The 24,570-nt window shown below is 44.4% G+C and overlaps 1 long non-coding RNA gene across 1 annotated transcript; it reads left to right on the top strand.

The window, feature by feature from the left end:
• The first annotated feature begins 17,793 nt into the window (after positions 1–17,793).
• LOC124274519 lies at positions 17,794–24,039 on the top strand. The gene is made up of 2 exons (XR_006897965.1): positions 17,794–17,964; positions 22,842–24,039. It is a non-coding gene; the product is annotated as an uncharacterized LOC124274519 (long non-coding RNA).
• Positions 24,040–24,570: the final 531 nt, after the last annotated feature.

The raw sequence follows: 24,570 nt of genomic DNA, 5'->3' as shown, positions 1-24,570 counted from the left end.
CCACCACAGAGGCTTTGGTTTCTGGGTTTTGACTGGTGTAGAAATGAATACCCCGTTTCTTGAGGAAGGCTTGAAAAGGGGCATTGACAAATTCAGTCCCTTTGTCTGTCTGTAACTGGGATGGCACACGTCCTTTGGCTTGTTTCAGGATCCGTTGAAAGGCCTCTATCAAAGTGGCACCGGTCTTGGCTTTCATGGGCTGCACCCAAGCCATTTTGGAGAAAACATCGATGACACACAGCAAATACCGGTTGCCTTGGTTCTCTTTCTGATACGCAAGGAGATCGCTCAGATCGGCTTGCCACAATTCATCCACGCCACCCACACGGTAATGATCCCTGGGAAACGAGCGTCGGGCTGGTTTGTGCAAGGTGTACGTGTCCTGGGTTTTCAACCATTGCCGCACCTGGCGTTGGGTGGGCCTTGGCCCCGTTTTGCTTCCCCCCTTCCTGGGTCCTGCTTTGGCTTGATGTCCTGCTGCTTGCCACAAGGCAAGCCACCCTCCATAGCCTGCTGGGTGTTTGGGATCGTAATAGGTGTGGTGGAGCCATCGTGTCCATGCAGGTGACAAAGACGATGATGATGATGATGCTTTGCTGATGTTGTTTCTCTTTGGACGTCTCATGATGACACTGTCGTTGACATCACCCTCTGCTCCCTTTTATTAAAAGTGAATCCACTGACGCACCCGGTTGAGAGGGGAGGAGGGGGTCTCTACAGCTTTTTTCTTCTTCTGGGGTTCCAGAGGAAGGTTGGATGCAGGGGGTGTCAAAAACAAGTCAGCGGGTGGAGGGTGTGGACGCTTCACGGGGGTGTCAGGAGGAGGCTGGGTGGATGACCCTTTGGTTTTCATCATCCAGGACCAACGTAGAGGGTTACCAATCAGTTCATGGGGTACATTGCTGGAAGCGAGATACTGACCCAGAATATTCCAACCCCGTGGAGGGCCTAATTTGGTACGTTGTCGAACAAGATCATTGATGAGATCCACCATGTGCGTCCCAGGCATGGGTTCCCCTTCCACCACGAATTGACCCGCCTCATTCCAACCCAAGTCGGGATGAGCACGAATACGGGCCATCAACTGCCTGGCCTTGGTCTGTAGCGTTTTGGGAACCGTTTGCACGACTTCATTCAGAATGGCTTCGACATCATCGGGTTCTGAAACAAAAAGAACAAACAAACCATGAGCCACTGCTCTACGACCGGCTTCGCGGACTCCTTCTTAGGAAGGCGACCTCTACGCGGGACATGTAGATACACGACTCAGTAAGTCAACCGTACTTACGGTGAGGAGATCCAGTCCTGGGGGTGCCAACCCTGGGAGTGCCAACCCTGGGGGTGCCCGTGGCCTCTAAAGGTCGTGGTTTGACAGCGGCTTGGTCTTGAAACGCCAAGGTGTGTTGCAACAAGGTGTTATACTGCTGCTCTCGGTCCCTAAAAGGAACCGTGTCATCACGGACGAGGGTATCCATATCGTGAAGCGTGTGTACACGTTTCTGTTCCAACAGGTTGGACTTGAGCAAATGTCGTTGACGTTTTTCTTCTTGCAGACTTTGCCATACCTCTTCTGGGACCATCACCATCTTCCGTGCATGCTTCATCTTGGTGGTAGGACGGTGCAGATGCAACTAACGTCAATCTAGGATGTGTCCTCTATTTATGATCTTCCTTGAGGATCTTCCTTGAGGATCTTCCTTGAGGATCATCTACCCAACAGGCCAGACACCAAAGGGACCCACCACCGATGCCAAGGCAGACAAGAGACCTAATCCCCTTCCTTTCTGCTGTAAAGTTGACGTTTCTTGGACACAGACACCTTCTTTTTCATCAACGTATGCATCAGTGACCCATGCTTTTGTAAACGTTGACGTTGCTGTGCTGTCATAGGAATGTTGCCTCCATACAAATTCACCACGCATTCACAGATGGCTTGAATCAGTTCCGATGGGGCCTGTTTCAAAATAGCCTGTCGCATGGCTGGTGTCGCAGAAGGACTACACACATGACAGAGCGCTTCTTTGTGACGCTTCAAACGTGCCGACATGATGATGATGGTGTCGTCCCTGCAGCTGCTACCATTGAACTGACCAGGATGGGGTGGGAGGCCTCTATTTATGGTAATGTCGCTGGAGGGAGTGGGGGTAATGCCGCCGTTGTGGTCTTCTTCTTCTTCTTTTGACTTCGTAACACCATCCGGGTCAAGGCTGCACCTGGGGCTGAGGGTGAAGTGACCCTTTTCTTCTTCTTCTTCTTGTTCTCTTGTCGGGTGGGTGACTTGCGACGCCCCTGGGGTTGCTTAGGGGCACGGCGGCGACGGCGAGGTGCTGAGGGCTTCTGCTGTTTTTCCTGTAGGTAGGACTGCCAGTTCAGCAAGATACGGGTCAACACACCAGCCAACGTACCACTTCCACTGCGTTTCATCAGGTAACTCAGGCGTTCATCCAAAGGTAGTCGTGGATTCGCAATCTTGGTCAGCATGTCTTGGTGTCTCAACAGCCAGGTCTTGTGCTGCGTCTTCAAAGGAACACGTCCTGCTCGCAGATTTCTCACGGCAATGACAAACCATTGCAACAGTCGATGGCGTCCTTTGACAGCCACGCTCTCTGCCGAAGGGAGTCGTTTCTTCACGATGATGGGTTTGACTTTTCTGCGGGCGGGCATGCTTCTGTGGCTTCCTTTGCGTGGGGTGCCCGGGCTGGGGCGTTTAGCACCCGTGCGTTTCTTGCCGGTGCGTTTGGTGCTGGTGGTACGCCGTTGGGTCAAGGGTTGAAAGGGTTGGATCATGGTGGGAGAGAGGGGAGACGATGGGAATGAAGGGGGAGAGGCCGGAAAAGAAGAAGGGGGAGAGAAGGCAGCAGGAGAGGCACGATACGTACTGACAGGGACAAACGTGTTGTTCATGGTGGGTGCTGTGGGGTACAACTGCTTTAAGGAACGTCTTTGTTTGGAGGAGGAGGAAGCAGAGGGAGGAGGAGCACTTAGACTTTCGTACAGTCGTTGCACACCTGACCGATGTTGTTCGGTGGGATCACGACCCAAGGTGGTCAAGAGTGTTTTATGGATCGGTTTAAACAACCCTGTGGCAACAGCACGTTTGCGGGGCTGGGTCTGTTTCCGTCTGTCTCCCATGGCAGCTCTGGGTCAACTGGCCGTAGGGTAGACGCTCATCTCTATTTATCACGACTTGGGAATGTAAAGGATGGTGGGGTTACGAAAGAGATGGGACCGTACACGGTGCTCTTTGGCCGTGGTCGGTTTCAAGTCCAGAAACAAATAGGAATAAGGAGCCAAAGTGGCATCCTCATAGGCTTCCCGAAGGAAGGCCGTCTGTCCTGGAAAGATTTGTCTGGCCAAGTGATCCATTTGCGAGGCGTCCCTCGGGTTTTTAAACAGCACCATGTAGTGGGCATTTAAACTAATGGTGCGATGATGAGGCGATGAAGCAAAGAGGTTTTGCGTCAAGTACAACACGGACGTGTTGCGATGATGACTTTTCTTGGTAAACCATCGCAGAACTTCGGCTTCTTCCTCTTTGGTATTGTCGCCCAGCAAATCATCAATGATCAACCAATGGGGCGTAGGCAAACCCTTCTCGGTCTTAGCCCCAGACCCTGCAGGTAACTGCGTGTTGGCTTCCCCCATCGTTTGCACAAACGTCAGGGGTATCCCTAACCTCGAAGTCAGAACTTCCAAGTCCTCATGCATGGGTTGCCATTCACTGTACACCCACACGATGCCCTGAGGTGGAAGATCTAGGATCCCCGGTTGAAACACATGTTCCATGAAGGCTTTGACAAACGATGTTTTACCTGACCCTGTAGGGCCTGCAATTAACATGGTAAAGGGATGACGTAACGTGAGTGGGGTGACCATGGCCTCCACCAGGTCTGAGTCTAACACTGTCCCTGATAGTGTCCCTGACATACTGACACACGTCTTACCACCCTGCGGGTTGCACCGGAAATGACCTCTAAGAGCTAAGATCCCTGAAGATATAGAAGACACAACCCTTTGAAAATGGAATTCACAATTTATTGAGGAACAACATCAACATGGCAAACAGATCAACAATAATAATGATGCATTAACAGATCAACAACAACAGGTCATCCACAGATCACCACCAGTTCAGGTGATCATTGGGATTGCAAGTCGAACACCGTAAAAAGTCCATTTGACCGGGATGAAAATGGTTTTCATCGTTAAACATGGGAATGTCGGCAAAAGTCTCTGACTCCTCCTCTGGAGCCGTCACTGAAGCCATCACCAGATCCGTCTCTGGAGCCGTCACTGAAGTCATCACCAGATCCGTCTCTGGAGCCGTCACTGAAGTCATCACCAGATCCGTCTCTGGAGCCGTCACTGAAGTCGTCTCTGGAGCCCTCTCTGCTCTCACTCTCTGCTCTGCCCTTGTCTGCTCTGCTTCCATGGTGATAGCCATCGGGAGTAGATCATACAAGTCTTGCAGATCTGGAGGTAACTCTCCCCCTCTGATAGCCCCAGGACTGATCCCTTGACCCTTCTCGCTCTCCCACAAGTCAGTCATCTCCAACTGTTTCTTTGGAGTCTGGGGTGCTTTGAGACTCTTAGGCTTGGGGGGGTGCCTTCTTGGTGAGTGTCTTGGGAGGGGACGTCTTCTTGGTGACTGTCTTGGTGGGGGCCTCCTCCTTCTTCTTCTGTTTCTTTGGAGAAGTCGTGGCCAGGGTCCCCTGGGGAGGTGACGTCATCTTGGTGGGTGCCTTGGGAAGGGGCGGGGTGGAGACCTTCTTCTTCTTCTTCTTTGGAGAAGTCTTGGCAGGCGTGGTCTTGGGAGGTATTCTTTTTCGAGGCACGGGCTTGGGCGTCATGTCGGTGACCTCTGGATCATTGGAGAACAAAGGTAGAGTGCAGGTGGCATATCGAAGATCATAGCTGGGTGGGTGAGGCCAGAGTTTCACCTGGAGTTTGGCCAGCAGCTTGCTGTACAGTACACCATGGTCATAGGTCATAGGGCGTCCATTCCTCAACTTGAACACGATGTGGAACAGCTTGTTGAGGAAGGTCTCCCCTGCATTTTCCTTGGCATGTGCATCGTTGATACCGATGAGGATCAAGCGAACAGAGTTGTTGGCGCTGTCGGAGAGGATACGCAAGTGGTCTTGGTGATACGCCATCCAGTAATAGTCTTCCTCAGTCAACTCACAGAAGCGACCCATCATGCCATACAGTGTTTCTCTTTTCGGCTGAATATCTGCCAGCTTGCGGATGATCGACGGCAACTTTTGTTCCATCACACGCAGCCGGTCCTGGAGATCCATGTAGTTGGTCTTGTATAACTGGCTTTGAGTCATCATGGTGTTGTGGAGATGGGCCATGTCAGAAGCGAGGTCCTTTGCCTGCGAAGCCAAGTTGACGAAGGAAGAAGGGAGGTTGCCTGGAGATGCCATCTGCAACGACTGAACTGATGCAACTGATGACCCGCTCGATCGATCCTGCGTTTTTATAGGCAACACCAACAGCGCGAGCTATGACGTCACTTCAAATGACGTCACTTCAAATGGCGTCACGATCGTGTTGTTTCTGGATGGCCTCTTGCACGGCTTTTCTGAACTGTTCTATAAAGTGTCTCTCTTCTAGATAGGTGGCAAGCACAAAGAGCAGCGTGAACAGCATGATGACGAATCACGATGGGGTCAGAGTCTTTTTATAGAGATACACAGGATGACGTCACGTGGCGCGTGCATGGATGACGTCACGTGGCTCGTGCATGGATGACGTCATTGGAGTTGGTCCATGGATGACGTCACTCACAACAACAACAGCGTGTCACGAAGATGCATGAGCGCTTTTCCCAACTTGTTTTTCCCCGACCATGTCCAGGGTTTGTCAATATTCGGATGAGATACACCCATTCCTATTCCCCATCGTTGATCGTAGGGACTAGCTTCAGCTAACGACTTTGGGTAGGATTGAATCAATCTCTGTTTCAAGTCCTTGTTCTGGGAAAATTTAGCCGTGATCGCCTTGGTCATCACTTCCAGACTGACCGTGTCCCACACTGTTTGAGTGAAACCTTTCACACATCGCCCCAGACGTTTTTTGCTTTGCTGGAACAGCCTCGTGCAGAATACGCGTCGCACTGTCGTCATCTCCAAAGTACATGGCTTTAGAGTACATGTAACACTGTTCAACACAATTAAATGTAACACCATCCAAGGTAAACACAGCTGGATGAAAGTTGCTGAACGGTGACTGGATTCCATAGAAGAATAACCAGGGGAGTGTCACTTGTGACTGTGCCTTGTCCGTGGGAGTCTTGAGACCCAGCAAGGTCATGGCTTCTGTTTCTCCACATTCCTCAAAGCTTTGCAGAAGAGGGAGTAAGCTTGGGGTCCACGTCGGGGAAGCATGTCTAACAATTCTCTGACACGGTCAAAGGAGGTCCGAGGTTTTTCGATAATCTCTGCCTTCATGAGGATGGTCAGGACTTTAAACGTCATCAGTTTGTCGACCACGGCTTCGACCTGCTTGATAGCGAGCACGAGACCACAACGATTCTCCCTAAGCCTATCGCAGTGAACGGATTCCATCCTTCTCTTTTCTTAGACAACAGAATCTGTAATGACTCTGACAGAAACGTCTCTTTATATAGACACACAGGGTCGTGATGACGTCATAGGGTGTGTGACGTCAACGTGACCGTGGTCTCCACCAGGTCTGAGTCTAAGAACAGGGTACAACAGGATTGAGGGTGACCATGGACTCCACCAGGTCTGGCCCTGAAGAGAGAGAGAGACGACATAACACAAGAGTACAATACAATCACAATTTATTGAATGATAGAACAACAAATGAACAAGGCAATCACATTTTATGGGTTAAACATCAATACATCAGAGCATGTCTGCATCAAAAGTCCATGGGAGGGATGGGTTCACTCTTTATAGCCATAGGGGAGAGTTTCCCTGGGGACGCCTTGGGGGTCGTACTGCACTCGGCGTTTGGTGTAGACCAAGCGATAGGTTTTGGTGGTGTCCTTGGACAGCAACACGTTGCCCTGACAAAGTCCTCCGCGAATGATGCGGTGTGGGTACGGGACCGTGATGTTGGCTTGATCCCTCTGACAGACGAGGTTCTTCATGCTGTCAAAGTGGACATGTTGGCTCGCCCTGTGATTTAAAGTAAATCCTCGGACCTTGCTGATGCCCACACTGCCGTCAGATTGAGGATGGCGCAGCTTGTAGCCATAATTCTTGGGTCCTGCCGAGACAAAGGTTTGAATGCTGTTGCCCCCTCCCAGTTCATCAGTCAGCTCCCCCAAGGTATCTCCCAGTGGTGGGTTGTAACTTCGTGGACGGTGAATGTAAATGATACTGTCCGTATCAAAATAGAGGACACGTCGATCCAACGGTTGCAAATAAGAATACAACTTGAGACGGGCTTGTGCTGTCACCCAGGCTGCAATGGCCACATTGTGGGCTGGATGAGGGTCGTGAAAGTCTGCCTGAGGTTCATGAGTGACACAGATGAGGTCTTCATTGATGATGTTAATGTCTTTCACCACACGGCGCTCATCCCGGAGGAGGGCAAAGTACCTCTCAGGGGAACTGATATATTCCGTCTTGGCAAACCCAACGCGTTGACCAAACTTGCCCCAGTGATTGTTCAGGCAGGCCTTGGCTAAGGCACGTAGTCCTGGGTTTTTGTGAATGCGAGCAGGATCCAAGGTGACTCCCTCTTTCTGCTGTATCTCGTGGATGTAGGCGCTTGGGTCTGGACAACCTTCGGGGTAGCCACTGGCCTCTTGCTTGATCTTGAAGAAATTGTTGACATACTTGGCAAACAGTCCTCCCTCTTGGGTGTCAGGGTCGTAGGTGGCAAGCGTGTCAAAGTGCCAAGCCTCAAAGATGTGAAGCACTTGATAGCCGCACTTTTCAACAGCAAACTGAAGCTCTTTGCTGACGTAGGTACCGATCCATGCCCGGTCTTCATCCCGTGGGGGCAGGGAGCATCAACTGCTCTTCAGCACACGTACGGCACAGTGGAAAGAGCAGTTTGCCTTGACACTTGTAAGGAAGAACAGGATGATAGAGGTCGGTGGGTGGCAAGACTCGGCACTGGATCAGGCCGTGGAGCTCAAACAAGTCAGACACGGGAGGATGATCTTTGATCTCGGGGTGTCCCACGGGAAAAGTCCCATACTTGCAGATGTAAGGGTACAGCGAGCAAACGTCCACATATTTGATTTCTTCATCTTCTTTGGCTTCGTAGTACAGTTTGGTGGCGTTGGTACGACCTCCAAAGAAAGCATCTCTAGGATTCAACGGGTCAGGCATGTAGGCATGGGGTCCTTGCAGGGTAGTCAGGAAGGCTCTCAGATCACCGTTGTCTTTCTGTTGTTTCAGAAAATCACATTCCCAGAGGGTCACCACTTGGCCAATGTCGGGATGTTGGCGTAACACACCCAGTCGGTACATGGTATGATGGTATCGTTCCCAAGGGGTGGTACCCAAGCTAGTATGGCGTTCACATCGGTCCGTCTTGTAACAGCGAGTACAACCATGCCAGAAACAGCCCAAGTATTCGTACACGGTGCGTGTCTTGGCGTCGTAGCCATCTGCCATGTAACGACTTCCGTCAGCACAGTCAAAGCCTACTTCTCCACCATTCCGAGCATGTTGGATGTGAACCCCAGGGTGTTGATGCATGACCCAGTTGAGCCAGTGGAGACACTGAAGCGAGTAGCGACGCTGGGGACGATAACCTTGAGTAGGTAGGATGGCGATGGTGCGGGGTTCCAAAAACTGTTTTCGGAAGGTGAGCATGCAAGCCATGGGTAGCGTCACTGCTTCATAGAAAGGGTCCACGTTGTTCTGTTGGATGAATATGTTGCGGAATGCAGCACAACCTCGACGCAAAATGTCCACATCACTCTGACAGTAAGTCAACAATTCTTCATCCAGATCAAAGACAGTCCCTTCAGCCACCCGTGCATCGTACCAGGCCAAGAAAGCTTTGCGTTCGGCAGAAAACATGCTGTCAGGATCGTAAGTAGACACGGGAGGATAAGGACCCACATAGCCTTGGTGAGCTTCGGTGTTGAAGAAGTGAGGGAAGTAGCCTTTCTTGAGTTCCGTCAAGGCAAACGTTTTTGGAAACTGCTTCAGAGCCATCGTGAGGAAGTTGAGGGAATCCTTGAAAACCAGACGTCCCCACGGTCATTTGCAAGATGTGATTCCCTCGAAGTGTGACCTGGGGTGCTTTCACGAGATGTTGATGGAAGTACTGTTGGAGCAAGTGTCCATCATACCCTCGGTAGTTGTGAGCAATGACCAACACGTCGTCATCATCGAGGGTAGGAGAAATGTCGTCTTCGTCGTCTTGTTCTTTGTCGTCGTTGTCTTGTTGTTCTACATCATCATCATCATCGGGTTCTGGTGATACCAGTTTGGGTTGTTTCGAGGCACGGCCTGACGGCTGCTGCTGGGGATGCCTTACGTTTCTTCTTCTGCTTCTCTTTCTTTTCCACCAGGGACATCAGCCAGTCGCCCATGTCCTTCAAGGTCGTCGATCCTCGAAACACTTTGATGCGGCTAGGCCCTTCTCCTTCTTTACGCCAGGGCACTTGTCACACAACTGATCGAGGCCTCGGAAATACATTTTCCACATCCTAGATGCACCACACACAAGTTGGGAACATGAGTTCCTTGATCTTGGGTACATTCAAAGTCATAGAAGATGAACTGGCGCTGTTGCCGTTCTTTGTCTTCATCCATTTTTCACCGTCTTCATTTAGTTTCGGTGGTTCGATGACGGACATGTAACACTGGTGGTTGGGTTTCAAGGGTTCTTTGCAGATCTTACAGTCCCAATTCGTGCCACACTGGTGGTTGGCCATGCCCTGGATTTTTCTCACGTTGACTTTGGCATAGCAACGATGACAGGTGTGGATGGTGGAGCAGGTGCTGGGATGCTTGGCGGAGGCCATCCGATGGCGTTCAAAGCAGGTAGGGTTTCGGAACCATCCGCCACATTGGAGACAGGAGAGTCCTCCCTGACCACGTCGCCACAGTATCAAGACATTGGCACCAGTAACATCGAAATTCTCGGGTGCAACGATGATCTTCAGCGTGGGCGTAGCCTTGGTCACACGTCTCACAATAGTAGGGATACCCTGTGAAGGCAGTCATGGAGGTAATGACATCGTAATGGTGATGGTGATGATAGAGGTGAAGGATCTTGGTGGGTTGAGGCACTTCACTCTTGTACAGGAGGCGATTCAACACCTCTTGGGAGTAGACTTTGAGCTGATAGTAAGGGGCCAAACGTTGACTGAACAACTCCCACGTGGCACGCCCTGTACAAGGACCTTCGGGGATCTTGAGTTGGCGACACAAGCCCTTGGCAGCCTTCAGTTGCGCTGGTTTACGATGGTCACACAGGTATTTCCATTCCTTGGTCCATTCTTTGGTCACAGGATCGGGTTGGTGTTCGTGGTGACTGGCCACGACCAGGGCACGGGCAAAGCAGAGCTGATCCTCATTCTTGATTTGAGCGATGCATTGTTTCTTTTCCAGGAAGCGTTTAAGCCAACGAGGTGTGTTGCCCGGCCGTGTCCCTCACCGATACGATCAGGATCCTCTACATGCAGTAAGAAAATGTCCATGGTGTCATCGATATGTAAGTCGTGGTTGCTTTGTTGTACTTTTTCCACTTCGCCCATGATGTGTTCCCCTGGAGGTCACCCATCCGCCGAAACGTGATTCGAATGTCTGTATCCAGGGCGGGGTGTTCCAGGGCCAATCCCACGCGATCACCATCCTGGCCACCCACATCGTCTCTCAAATCTGCTAACACGGCATCAAACTGTTCTCTGAGAACGACGGGAAGGTCTTCAGGCTGTTGACGCTGCAGCCAAACAGGGTTGAACTTCAGGTGGTAGCGCTGGGTACCAGTCGGAATTTCTTGGTTGTTTTGAGTCGTCCGCTCCAACTCGTAGGGCACAGGCTCCTCTTCAAGTTCATCTTCGTTCATTCGTGGTGACGACATGGTGAGAACTGGTCAGAGCCACGCTGAGCCTGGTTTATATACATCCGTCACCCTATGACGTCACAATAGAGTCGTGCCAGTGCGCACCATGAGCTCATGTGTTATTTATAGGAATGATGTCATACCCCATGACGTCACACTAACCTGTTGAGTCAGGAGGAGAGTGGTGCGAACCGGATGCAACCGGTGCGAACCAGAGGCGTCAAAGTGACGTCATCAACCCCAGCTATATAAATTCAAGGTTTTCCAGCACTCCTCATCAGTTGCTCACTGAAACTGGAAGCATGCAGACGTCTCCGCCTCCGCCTCCGCCTCCTTCCGTTGCCGCCTGTGCGAAACAGATGACCACAGTTATCTACACTGTCCCAAGGTGACCTGTGCCGAGTGTGGTGCTCAAGGTCATCGCTATTACGTATGTCCCAAAGAGACCAAGGACAACAACAAAGCACGATAACAACACCTGCTACAACTGTGGAAGAAACGAAGGTCATCTCAGTTACGCCTGTCCACATCCCTGTCGTCACTGTGGTGAAGAGGACCATAAGGTATGAACTGCTCTAACAAGGGCCAGAAACGTCCGGCTCCTCCCACCTACCAGCCAAGTGAACCGCCAAAGAAAGTGAGTAAACGTGAAAGCCATCATTTACTGGCTCTACTCCATGACAAGGTCCTCCTCGTTCAAGATCGCATAGACACCATGTACTCTCTACTTCAACGCATCTTGGAGTTTGTCGAACCCATGGACGATTCCAGTAGCAGTGCCTCCAGTGCACCACCATCACCACCATAGATACCTCGGTGATCTCTCACCCACTCATACCAACGGCCCTTTTCAGGGCCACCCACCTGGCTCGAAGAATGCTACATCCAATGTTGTTTTAACCACACACACACACACACACACACACACACACACACTTGTCTAGCCACGCCATCGTGTCCGCCTCACCCCTCTCTCCCTCCCTTTCCTCTCTCCTTTTCCTCTCCTTCCCTTCCCTTCCCTCTCCGTCCCGTCCGTCCGCCGCTCGTCCGTTCCGCCATCTTGAAGGCGTCTACGCTCGCGAGATCCGCGAGAATCCACGAGATCCCGCGAGATCTCACGCGATCCCACCGGATGGGGCGCCATCTTGAAACGCGTCCGCCATCTTGGCCCGGAGGTGACGTCATCGTCATGTGCGCGCACCCACCGGAACCGGTCGTGACGTCATCGCGATGCGTGCGCACCCACCGGAACCGGAAGCACCGGAACCGGAACCCGAGTGATCTCCCTGACCGGAAGTGACTGATCCAAGATGGCGGCACATCCGGTCCCCGTGGGTCGCCATCTTGATCCAAGATGGCGGCGCCCATGAGGGACCGGATGTGCCATGGGAGATACCTACAGTTGAACACTTTAACTATGACAAGTCTCAGTACAAGAGAGCATAAGCATTCGGTGCAGTAAAGATGATTTCAATAATACTTTCAGAATTCCGATTTTGCCCAAGTGGTCGAGTGAATGATGTTTTACGTGACAATCGCCAATATTCCAACTATATCACGCGGACTTAGGATATAAACATTTATTGTTAGAATTTGTGGGACATATTAAGTATTCGATGCCCAGAAAATTTCATCAAACTCACGCGGAAGCCTTACATGAGAGAACCATGTTGATTCTGGGCTATTGAACACAGTACTTTGCCTCGGTATGGCAATCTCAATGAAGCATGTCCTCTAAACAATGTTTTACCCCTTGTCACATTTCTTCCACCTAAATAATCCAGAATGAAAGAGTTTAGTTTTCTGGAATAAATAAGAAATTTCACTTTCATGGTAAAATGAGTCTTCTACTTGAAATATATTCCGGAATGGGAAGTTAGGGATTACTGAAAGGGGCATTCTCGCAATCTTGCATTTTCCCGATCTCGACCTCTGAAAACGAGCTAAATATGCCAAAAGTGCAAATCGTGAGATATCTCGTATTCTCCTCATATTTTTGTACATGCCACACGTCGACACGATGTAAAATCTCGCAGTCTTGACTTATGACCTCAGGTCACAAAAATACAAAATCGCGACAATGGGACGTTTAATTTCCTTGCGTCCCTGCTTTATCACGTTATACACGTTGTACGCGCGCATGCGTAATATCAGAAGGTCGAGGCGCATGCGCACGCTATTAACCATGTGGCCTTGCTTCTTTCATGCTCTTCATTTTCCTAGTAGCAGTTAGAAAAATTGTGAGTAAGCTTGGAAATGTTAATTTACACACACAGTCCAATGTTGTGTGTGTATAAGTCCTCTCCAGTTGTTACAAATTCCTTTAAATGAAAACCCTCAACCAGCTCAATATAATTTAACGCAAGAAATTATGGAAATGTCGCTTATATGTGTGTTCAAACTTTACATAATGAAGTACTCCACATGTAAGTAGCCCTACTTAACATGATGCATATGAATCGCACCCTCCGACAGTAGTTGTACACAGTTGTCTTCAACAATAGTTTGATTAAAAACTCCAGCTAATGTTATAAGCAAAAATGCCTCCCACCTCCAGTGTTCTTTCATGATGAAACTGTAAACCATTTATTTCTCTTGCATTCCTCTATATATCTACATGCTGGACATACTACACTTGCTCTACACTCAGCTTTACACTACACGTATGTTATAAATGTTGGTGGGGTTCTAATTGTACACTCAATTCACTGTTGGTGACTCTACCTCAGCAACACTGGAGTGCACGTGCGCTGGCTCTCATCTGGTTGGTTGGTTTATTGTTAACGCTACACTCAGCTACACTACACACTTATGTTATAAATGTTGGTGACTCTACACTCAGCTACATTACACCCTACATATGTTACTTATGTCATAAATGTTGGTGACTCTACACTCAGCTACATTACACTTATGTTATAAATGTTGGTGACTCTACACTCAGCTACACTCAGCTACACCCAGCTACACTCAGAGCTACACTACACTTTATGTTATAAATGTTGGTGACTCTTATTCCAGTTGTGATATGTCTCAGTTGCAATTGCTCAGGAAATTTGTTCAATTACATGTACTTAATGTAGCAATTACTCACCAGGAAGTTTTGTTTCATGTTATAAATATTCCAACTAATAAGTCACCAGGACCTGATGGTGTGGCTGGAGAATTTCTTAAAAGCTTCTAGTAATTATATTGTACCCTTTCTTACTTCCATACTAAATGAAATATTTGACAGTGGTAACTCTATATAATATGCCCGTTATTTAAATCTGGCTGTAAAGATGACCCTAATAATTATAGAGGCATATCCCTCATTGTCTCTGTTTGTAAAAATATTTACTTCTATTTTGAATAAATGTCTTCAGAAATGGTGTGATATTAATGAAATTATTAGTGACTCCCAAGCAGGTTTTAGAGCTAATTATTCTACAATTGATCATATATTTTCCCTCCAGGCTTTAATTCAGAAATATTCTTGTAAAAAGAAGGGTAGGTTTTATTGTCTTTTCATTGATTTTTCCAAAGCATTTGACACTATTAAACCTGATGTTTTACTTCAGTCTGTCTCTGAAGATGGTAAATGTGGTAATTTTTTAATGTTATAATAACAATGTATCAGAATTTATCAGCTTCTATGTTAGAACTTTCTAAATGGTTTGTCCAAATGTTTGTCTTGTAATATTGGTACCCGTCAGGGTTGTGTTTTAAGCCCACAATTATTTATTATCTTCATGAACAAGTTATGTACTTTAATGGAACTGGAGGGTGGTTCAGGTGTAACAGTTTCATCAGATTTTAATAATGTATGTTCACTTATTTTGCTGATGATGTTGCAGCCTTGTCTGATTCATGTAACCAATTACAGAAAAAAGATTAGTGTTCTTGAGAAGTTTTGTAAATCTACTGGTATGTCAGTTAATCTTAAAAAAGACTAAGATTCTTGTTTTAAAATGGTGGGCTTCTAAGAGATTATGAAAAATAGTATTATGATGGTAAAACAAATTGAATCTGTATCTGTCTTTTTCTCAGGCCAATAAGGCATTATTTTCTGTTAATACCTTTCTGAGATAAATCGGTAGTGTCAACTGTAAAGATTTGTTGAAAATATTTGATTGTATGATCTCACCTATATTATGTTATGGCGCTGAAGTTTGGGGCACCAGTTATTGTAAACTCATAGAGTCTGTACAAATTACATTTTGTAAGTATTTTTTAAAAGTCGGTAAATCAACTTGTAATAATGTGGTACTTGGTGAATGTGGTAGACTCCCGTTACAAATTGTATATCTGACTAAGGTTATCAAATATTGGTGTCATTTATTGTACTTCCCCCAAATAGAATCGCAAATCACTGCTATCAAATGCTGAAATCATTAGATGATGTTGGACGTGTGACTTGGGCAACTAATGTTAAAAATATTTTATTTTCTTATGGTTTGGGCTATGCATGGGTCAGTCAGGGTACTGGAAATTTTAAGTATTTTATGTTTCTTTTTAAACAATTTGACTGACAATTTAAAGCAATTCTGGTATACTTCCATTGAACATTCACACAAAACTACTTATTATTGTCAGTATAAAACCCTATTGCATGTAGAAAAATACTTAAATTGTAATATTTGTTTAAATTTGAGATCTGCCCTTTCAAAATTCAGATGTTGAAATTTTAACTTAGCAATAGAGACTGGGAGATATGAAAATATTGCTTCTAATGAAATTTCTGTTTACCTTTTTCAAAAGGTATTCACGTTGTTGAAGATGAGTGGCATATTTTGTATATCTGTTAATGCATTTCTGATGTTCGAGATGAATATATTGTGAAATATTTTAGTCAACCTCCTACAATAAACAACTTTATAACTATTATGCAATCTACCAGTGTTGATGTGATTAAGAATGTTAGTCTATTTTTATATAATGTACAAATTAGAATTAAGAGCAGAGCTTGTTTATAACTCTATGTGTACCATTTATGTGATGTGTCACCATGCATCTGTCTGTATTATGGGCCAGTGGCCTTTTACTGAAACAAAATGTCTGTCTGTCTGTCTGTCCACCAAATGTTCTGGTATTTTATGCCTCTTCACATTTGTTCACTGAGATTTGTTACTCTAATTCACCATCTTTTCGCTCGACCTCAGTCACGTCATGTTGTTGACGGCTGGAAGGTTTGATGGTTTGAAACCCAGCTCAAACCCGCATTGTGAACAGAAAGGACGCATAGAAGAAGAGTCAAAAGAGCAGGATTGTGATATTGCAAACAGAAGGTTACGAAGGTATTCACTTAACTATATATATAGATATGACACCATGAAACGAGAAATGAACATCTTCAGTTGTATCCACAGAGTAAGAAAAACAATTAAGTATCCATTTGCGACGGATTCTGCAGGTAGATGGATTCTTCGTAGCTTTGTGGTTTGGTTGTTGCTTAACGCCACACTAGGACACTTAACGCAACCAGACAAATTCGTGATTGGTAGTACGGTCGAGGTTTCGAAGTTGAAAGGCCCCAATTAAAGGGCTATCCGAAGTTCGATGCAACCCAAAAACGATGTAGAATACGCATGGAACAAGCTTTTACTTCTCGACAAACGTATGTTCGTTATATAAAACGTTGACCGTGATCGCTTCTTAACTGCCCAATGTCGCTCATTAATACACCTTCTGTTTAGAGGTACTTCAATATCAGTAAAAATAAATACTAAACATATTGAACATTGAAATAGAGAAGGGGACAAGAACATTGTACATGCGCACACAAGCTGTGACAATGACACCCCGAAATACTCCTGTTCTGACATAGCTCAGATATGCATTCATCTAACTGCAAATATGTGTGTTCCACATTTAGAGAAACTGAGACATTTTGAACACAACGCGTAACTGATTAACGCACTCAGTGTTCACATGTATTTTACGCACTGATAAATTGATTTTGTAAAAATGGAAACGTTAGGAGAAAGTTAGCATAAATCTGCCTGTGACCAAGTTTCCAAGTTCTGCAGGATACTTGTTTGAAGTAATCAGTTAGAAGATTTGTTGAACTTTGGAACGAACATGGGGAATGCGTGAATGAAAACGAAAGTAACTCACGACAAGCATGTTATAATTATGAAAATAATTAAATGCAGCTCAACGATGATGACTTAACCAAGTATCGCTTATTCAATGGCGATGTATTGGATCCGGTGTAGCAGCCCAGAATAACCCCCCCACCCCCACCAGATTATACCCCGGGGTAAACGATAGGCTAGCTCAGTTTATACCCCGAGGTATATTCTGGACCACGCCAAAGTATACCCCTCCAGCCCAGACTATACCACTAAACGTTACTGTAACTAAACTGTAACGTTACCACAACACTTCTCTGCAACAAATGCAGCCTTTTATTCATGATTGGCATGCCTGTGATGTATTCTCTTGACTTTTGCAGAAACGTATAACTATAACCTCGTACAATTTCCCTTAAATAATGCTTATCTAGGAATGAGTTATGTCCCTTAGCCTTCTCAGGATCCAATGTCGAGGGTTCGATTACTGACCGAGGACGTTCCGTCACAACAATACCCGTGTCTGTGGGGTTCTTTACGGGGTTTAGGTGTATGTCCTGGCACACACAGGCCACATTATCTCGACACACCATGCTATAACTATGATGTTCACAGAAGCGTGAAACCCCGTTCATACACTCCCCAACTCCTAACGTAGGAAATAACTGATACTACAACTCAGCATTCAATGGGTTAATGTTGTAAATGACATAACGCTACACGATGAAAGAACAACTGGTGTTGGGATCCGGGTCTATTTCTGTTTATATTCAACTCTGTCAAAAGGCCTTTCAGATAATATGGACTGAGAGGCTTATGCAAGTTAAGCTACCCCACCCATTTGTGTCTCACGTGACACGAACACGGATGTCGGAAATATTCGGAGCCTTCTTTGAAGGTAAGACGTTTGTTCAACAGGTAATAACATATATTATCGAGATTGGATGCAGGACTATCATGTCAAATTATCACGAAGACACCCTGATGTCCTGTACTATGTGTACAACGTATGATGTATCGATGGTCTACTCTGTATATTGCCATTGCCTTGCTAAAAGTGTTTTTGCTTTTACGTATTCTGCCGATTTGCATTAGTGAAAATAAGTCAAACGTGTCTTTGATGTTGTGATAAAGTGTTTAGTAACATCTTAAATTATGTTTGTTAACATTTTTGCTTGCAAAGTAACATTTTTCCATTTTCTGTTTACACATAGCAAAATCAATCGCCCAAACGTAGCAATATTCAGCAGTATTTGAATCAATTTTACGGTAGAATGATTTTATAGGGTATACAGAGAGCCTAGAATGCATGATATGAAAAACAAGTACGAGAAATATGCCACGATTAACAGCTGAAGAGAGATAAAGAGCCATTGGGGTGGTGCAGATGGGGTCGACATACAATGTTGTTGCCAGCGTCCTTGGATGCCACCATATCACGGTTATAAGACTTATTCAGCGCTACAAATAGACTGTCACCGTAGACAGACCAAGAAGTGGGCGTCCACGCATCACTACGCCAGCTGAATATAGGTACCTCCGTCTTGCAGGAATCCGGAAACGTTTCTTTTGGCGTTTAGTGTATGTGCTGTGACGTATTGTAAGATTACACGTGTATGTGCTGTGATGTATTATAAGATTACACGTGTATGTGCTGTGATGTGTTGCAAGACTACACATGTATATATGCTGTGACGCATTGTAAGACTACACGTGTATGTGCTGTGATGTATTGTAAGACTACACCTGTATGTGCTGTGATGTATTGTAAGACTACACGTGTATGTGCTGTGATGTATTGTAAGACCACACGTGTATGTGCTGTGATGTGTTGTAAGACTACACGTGTATGTGCTGTGATGTATTCTAAGACTACACGTGTATGTGCTGTGATGTATTGTAAGACTACACGTGTATATGCTGTGATGTGTTGTAAGACTACACGTGTATGTGCTGTGGTGTGTTGTGAGATTACATGTGTATATGCTGTGGTGTGGTGTGAGACAACACGTGTATGTGCTGTGGTGTGTTGTGAGACAACACGTGTATGTGCTGTGGTGTGTTGTGAGACAACACGTGTATGTGCTGTGGTGTGTTGTGAGACAACACGTGTATGTGCTGTGGTGTGTTGTGAGACAACACGTGTATGTGCTGTGGTGTGTTGTGAGACAACACGTGTATGTGCTGTGGTGTGTTGTGAGACAACACGTGTACACGTGTGGTGTATGTTTTGCTGTGCATGGTAGTTCGTGCTAGAATGGGGGTAAGCAATATAATATTTGGACCTATTCCCACATCAGGAAACTTGGGTATCACAGATTAGAGGCTCAATCTTATTTATTCATTGTGTTCTCTTCTGAAATATATTCTGGATAACTCTTGAAATACATCCTTTTGTGAAAATATTGATATTACACTTATTTCCAAATGAAGGCTGTTCCGAACAGTCATGTCGGGCTATTACGAACAGCCATGTCGGGCTATTCCGAATAGTCATATCGGTCTATTCCGAACAGCCATGTTGGTCTATTCCGAACAGCCATGTCGGGCTATTACGAACAGTCATGTCAGACTATTCCTAACAGTCATGTCGGGCTATTACGAACAGCCATGTCGGTCTATTCCGAACAGTCATGTCGGACTATTCCAACCAACAGTGTGCCTTAGAAACGTAGTTGTGTCATTACTTCAACGAACTGTCGTTTGTTTTCAAACGTGTACATGAGGTTGATAAACTCTTTCCGCGTCCCTGTTAGTGAAATTTGCAAATTTTGTAAAGTTCAGTGATAAGAACGAGGAAAGTTCCTGTATCAATAGGCCAGTATTTGCTAGTATGGCGTTAATGTGTCTGTACATGCTAACGATATCAGGAAGTATTATATTTGTAAAGAATGTATTGACGTCAATATACTGAAACTCTAAGAAAGATGTAAGTAAAACAAAATGCGACCCCAAATTCCAAATAGGTTAGACAGCTAACATTTGTTACAACTGTTAATTGAACGGCCACTAATAGTCTGCTCAGAATAACCCTGATAGTCTAGTGCTTTTAAAAGCCTGAAAACAAAGCAACAAACATGATTTGTACGTTCTCAGTATTTTGTGAAATATAACCATACATGCAAATTTGTATTGATAAAAAGGTACGTTTTAAGATTATTCTATCAAGCATAAATGATAAATATATTTCACGATTTACTGTTATATCATTCGATCGACTTCTCTTCATTTGTTTGAAGACAAGTTTGTCAACGTTTCGAAAGATAAAAACATACATCGGTGCAAAATAATTATTGTTAACATTCTCAGTATCATTTATCGATTGATGGTAAGGCAAGCATTTTCACGATTCGTTTATTTGAGTTTCAAAGATTTGCCACACTTTCCTAATATGGCCCATGTTCTGCACAATTTTCAAATCTTCAGTATCGATCGAATATAAGTGACATATAAGTATTTTGTTTTTGGGGTGAGGGAGTTATTAATCATAGAATTTCTTATATTGACAGTGGTGATGATAACCGAAGTGTTGTCGTTTAAACATTTGATTCACGGTCTAATAGGACCATGGAAACATGATTATAAACAACTAGGATCCACTTATGTACCTGAAATTTGAGGAATTAAATAACAATACCATATCTAATACATAACGTGGAAGGCGCGGCGGTCAGCAGTGCACACCGGGAGTTGTATCTATTTTAACTAAGGTCACGGTGTGACGTCTCTAACGTTTCATCTTTATGCCCCACTCCGTTAGAAGATGTTGGCATGATGGAAATAGCTACCATTATCAGCCTATGTTTTGAGTTGTATCTATTTTTTAACTATTAGGTTGGGCAAGCAATGTCAATCTACATAATTAGCCTTTGCAACATCAGGCTTTACAGATGAAAAATGCCTTGGCGCCTGAGCATAACTGCAACATGTTCTTTAGTTCTTACTATGTGCATTTCAATATTAATTTTATTTCATATAAATAGGTTAATGAATAGTGATTAATTTAACCTTATAGGTATAACTGACAATCGTAATGAAAATGATTGATATATTTAATGAACTGAATATAGACAGACAAGTTTATTCAGTAAAAGGCCACAGGCCCATCATACATTATTTGCATATCATATAGATAGTTGAGTGCAGCTGTGTATTTCTAATGCGCTGAAGTACATGAATAATACTGTCTCTACGATACAATCATTATGTTGTTATAAAATTGGCATTTGGATCATGGAATATATTTTAACCTTAAATCAGAAAAACGTTCACACTTAAAATAGTACATGGAATGTCATAATGTCTCTCGTTGTAATTAACTTTATTGTATCTTCCAGTTTCAACAGCTAAACTGAATATGCAGATAAAGGAATTGTCTTATTCATTGTTAATGTATTTTTATGGACAATACAGTGGTGCATAATGATTGGCCAGGTGCGCATTTGTCAGAAACGTTTTACGAGTCACTCAATGTTGTTGATGATAAAATCAATTCATATTCGAAAAAAATATTGTGAAGGCAAGATATCTAACTAACCATATTTCTACAAAAATGGATTTTTTAAAAATAACATTAAACCATGACACATCTTCCTTTGGACAAACTTTACATAATTATTCTGATCGTTCCATAGCCAAAAAATGATAAATTTCATTGATAGAAATATACTTATGATGGGAAATAGCCCAAAAAAATTATAAACAAAGAAAAGACTTATTCTTAAGCATATTTGTATGTTATATTTGAATGAATTCACTTCCACCATAATACACTACTACATATCTGGCTTACATCGTACTGTGGCGGCGGGGTAGTCTAGTGGTTAAAGTGTTCGCTCCTCACGCCGAAACCCGGGTTCCATTCCCCACATATATGGGTATAATGTGTGAACGCCATTTCTGGTGTCCCCCACCGTGATATTGCTAAAACTAAACTCACTCAGTCGTACTGACATTTTGAAGAAGCTGGAAAGCATACACGTAGAGCATTTAGATAAATAACATCAAATCCCAGATATTTTATATTGTGTCTTTCTGACTGTATCGTATGCCATGACCTCTATTTCCGTATATCATGATGTGCCAGATTTTGGATGATTAAACTATACAGTTCTCTAACCTTTGATAAGTCAGGATTGAACAGATATGAGCAACAAATCTTTCTGACACATTTAGACTAACACTTACATTCATGCAACATCAGAAATGCAATTATAAATCAGAACTATAAATCTTGCAAAATCCACTGTATCGTATGGAAACGCTCCCGGTTAAGGTACGTGTGTTGTAAATAGACATTTTGTTTTTTCAACCAATGTTGGCGACCAAGAGGAGTTAACTCTTCCTGTCATATTCCACGTACCATACCTAGATTATTATTCAGAGGACAGGGTTTAAGTCAAACATCATATAACTGACAGTTGACCTGACAAGCATTTTATTTTGGCTGGCAAGCATATATTTTGTGCCAGTGTTAGCCATTTATTTTCCAAATTGATGATGAAAATACACAGTTCTAGGAATGAAGCTGCTCAGCCTTATAAAATTCTCTCAAACGTTGTTGCGAAGCATGATCGAAGCAGGCCATTCACTTACTAATGAAAATGTCAGCAAATTCGTTGAATACATAAAACTACCGTTATCAGTATAGGTACACTGGAGAAGTACACAGGATTTAAATTATGTCTGAAAATGCAGAAAGAAGGAGTAACATTTTTACGAAGCATTAAAATTGTCCCTTAAATTGATAATTGATTTTAATGTTTAATATTTCAGGTTCAAGAGGCATCAATAATAATGACTGGAGCAGCAATAGCGTTTATTCACAAAGTGAAGGACGCATTACATAAACTGGCTGACGCTCTGGACGCAGACGATGCACGTTATGCCAAAATTGCTGGAAGAACCTTTGTTGTGAACATAACAGGAGGAACCATTGTAACTGCGAGTGTTGGAGGTGTCTTTGGTCTCTCGCTTCTTGGTTTCTCTCTTGCCACAGTGGTTCCCGCCATAGCTCTAGCTGGGAGGGTTTTGGGAAGTGGCATTGGCGCCGTTGGTGCGTATACAAGGTATGCAGAAAATGCATCATTCACATCCCATGTGAAAGAAGCACAAGCCATCTTTGACGAGTATTCACAGTACCTAAAAAAACAGAGCCCACTTGGAAGTTGTGACATCAGAGCAGTTAGGAATTTAGGCGAAATGATTGATGTGACATCTTTGGTACTGACACTCAAAGACGGAAACACGATGAAAGGGAGTGATGCTATGGCCTTCTTAAAGAAAAATCAACCGTATTCAAGGGCTACAGTCACATTTAGCGTAGGAGTGTATGTCATGAAGAACAAAACTCAATACAATTCGGATCTCACAAATACAATTCGTAAGAGGGCCAATGACCTTATGAACTGTGGGGGGATTTGGACGACATACACTTTGGCTGACGAAAAAAAATAATGCATTGTTTTTATCTGCAGTTTAACATTATTATAACTGATTTGTTTGGCAAAAGTTTGTTGGGACTTCTATTTTGAGCGCAAACTGATACACGTTTATCAGGTCCCATCCAAAACGTTACACAATGAATTTCTAACCGACTGTTTCATGTTAATGTGTCAATTGGTTTGTAGGTTTGTAGGATGTTATACATTAGGATTTAAGTGTTCTGTATTTTGTTAACGTCCTCATGGATTTCAGTGAACTTGGTTTCCTTTCAACTAAGACAGTCAATAATTCCAATAATAAACACACTGAGACTCGGACGCATTGACTTTGCACACACGGAGACGTGAGCCACGACGTTCTGTGATGTATTGTGATGTATTGGCCAGAATACATGTTTACGCCATGGCTGTTGCAGCGTTCTTCTCAGTGTGTTCTTAACAGTCTGAATGTGAATCTTCTGCTGTATATGCTCTATTTTCTTACCTGTAATAGTTGAATTTGAAATAAGAGCTGCAAATGTATACTAACGGAAAAAAACAACTGTGCATATCATAAAATAACACCACATCGCTTCAAGGGCGTGTCACGAAGCCTAATGTCAAATCATACAGATTTCAAGATTATGCTGACAATAGTTAAACAGCGATAAAGGAGAAACACCACAAATCATGGTATTATACCTTTGCATTAAAATGGCATAACATCAAATAATGCGTCTACCAAGTCATCAAACCTGACTATCCGATCCCAATAGCTGCCGTTGACCAGTTGTAGCCCGGATATTCCTTGGTCATTACAGAACTGAGATTATGGTATTATAGTTATAAACAGGTATGTATTATCTAAACAGTCGTGCGTCTTCTATTTTACCTTAGCCAGTGTAACAATACCAAACCAGAAATAGCAGATTGAATGTTTAAGCGATCTGACACTGGTCACTGTCTGTGCAGCAGTGATACACTGTATCTGAAAACTGTGGGTTGTATGTGTTGTAGGACTACACGTGTATGTGTTGCCATGTATTGTAAGATTACACATGTATGTTCTGCGATGTGTTGTA

This window comes from Haliotis rubra, unplaced genomic scaffold (assembly GCF_003918875.1).
Source record: "Haliotis rubra isolate DU_JTF1 unplaced genomic scaffold, ASM391887v1 Scf191, whole genome shotgun sequence".
Taxonomy (NCBI): Eukaryota; Metazoa; Mollusca; class Gastropoda; order Lepetellida; family Haliotidae; genus Haliotis; species Haliotis rubra.
This window is presented reverse-complemented; position numbering and strand designations above follow the sequence as displayed.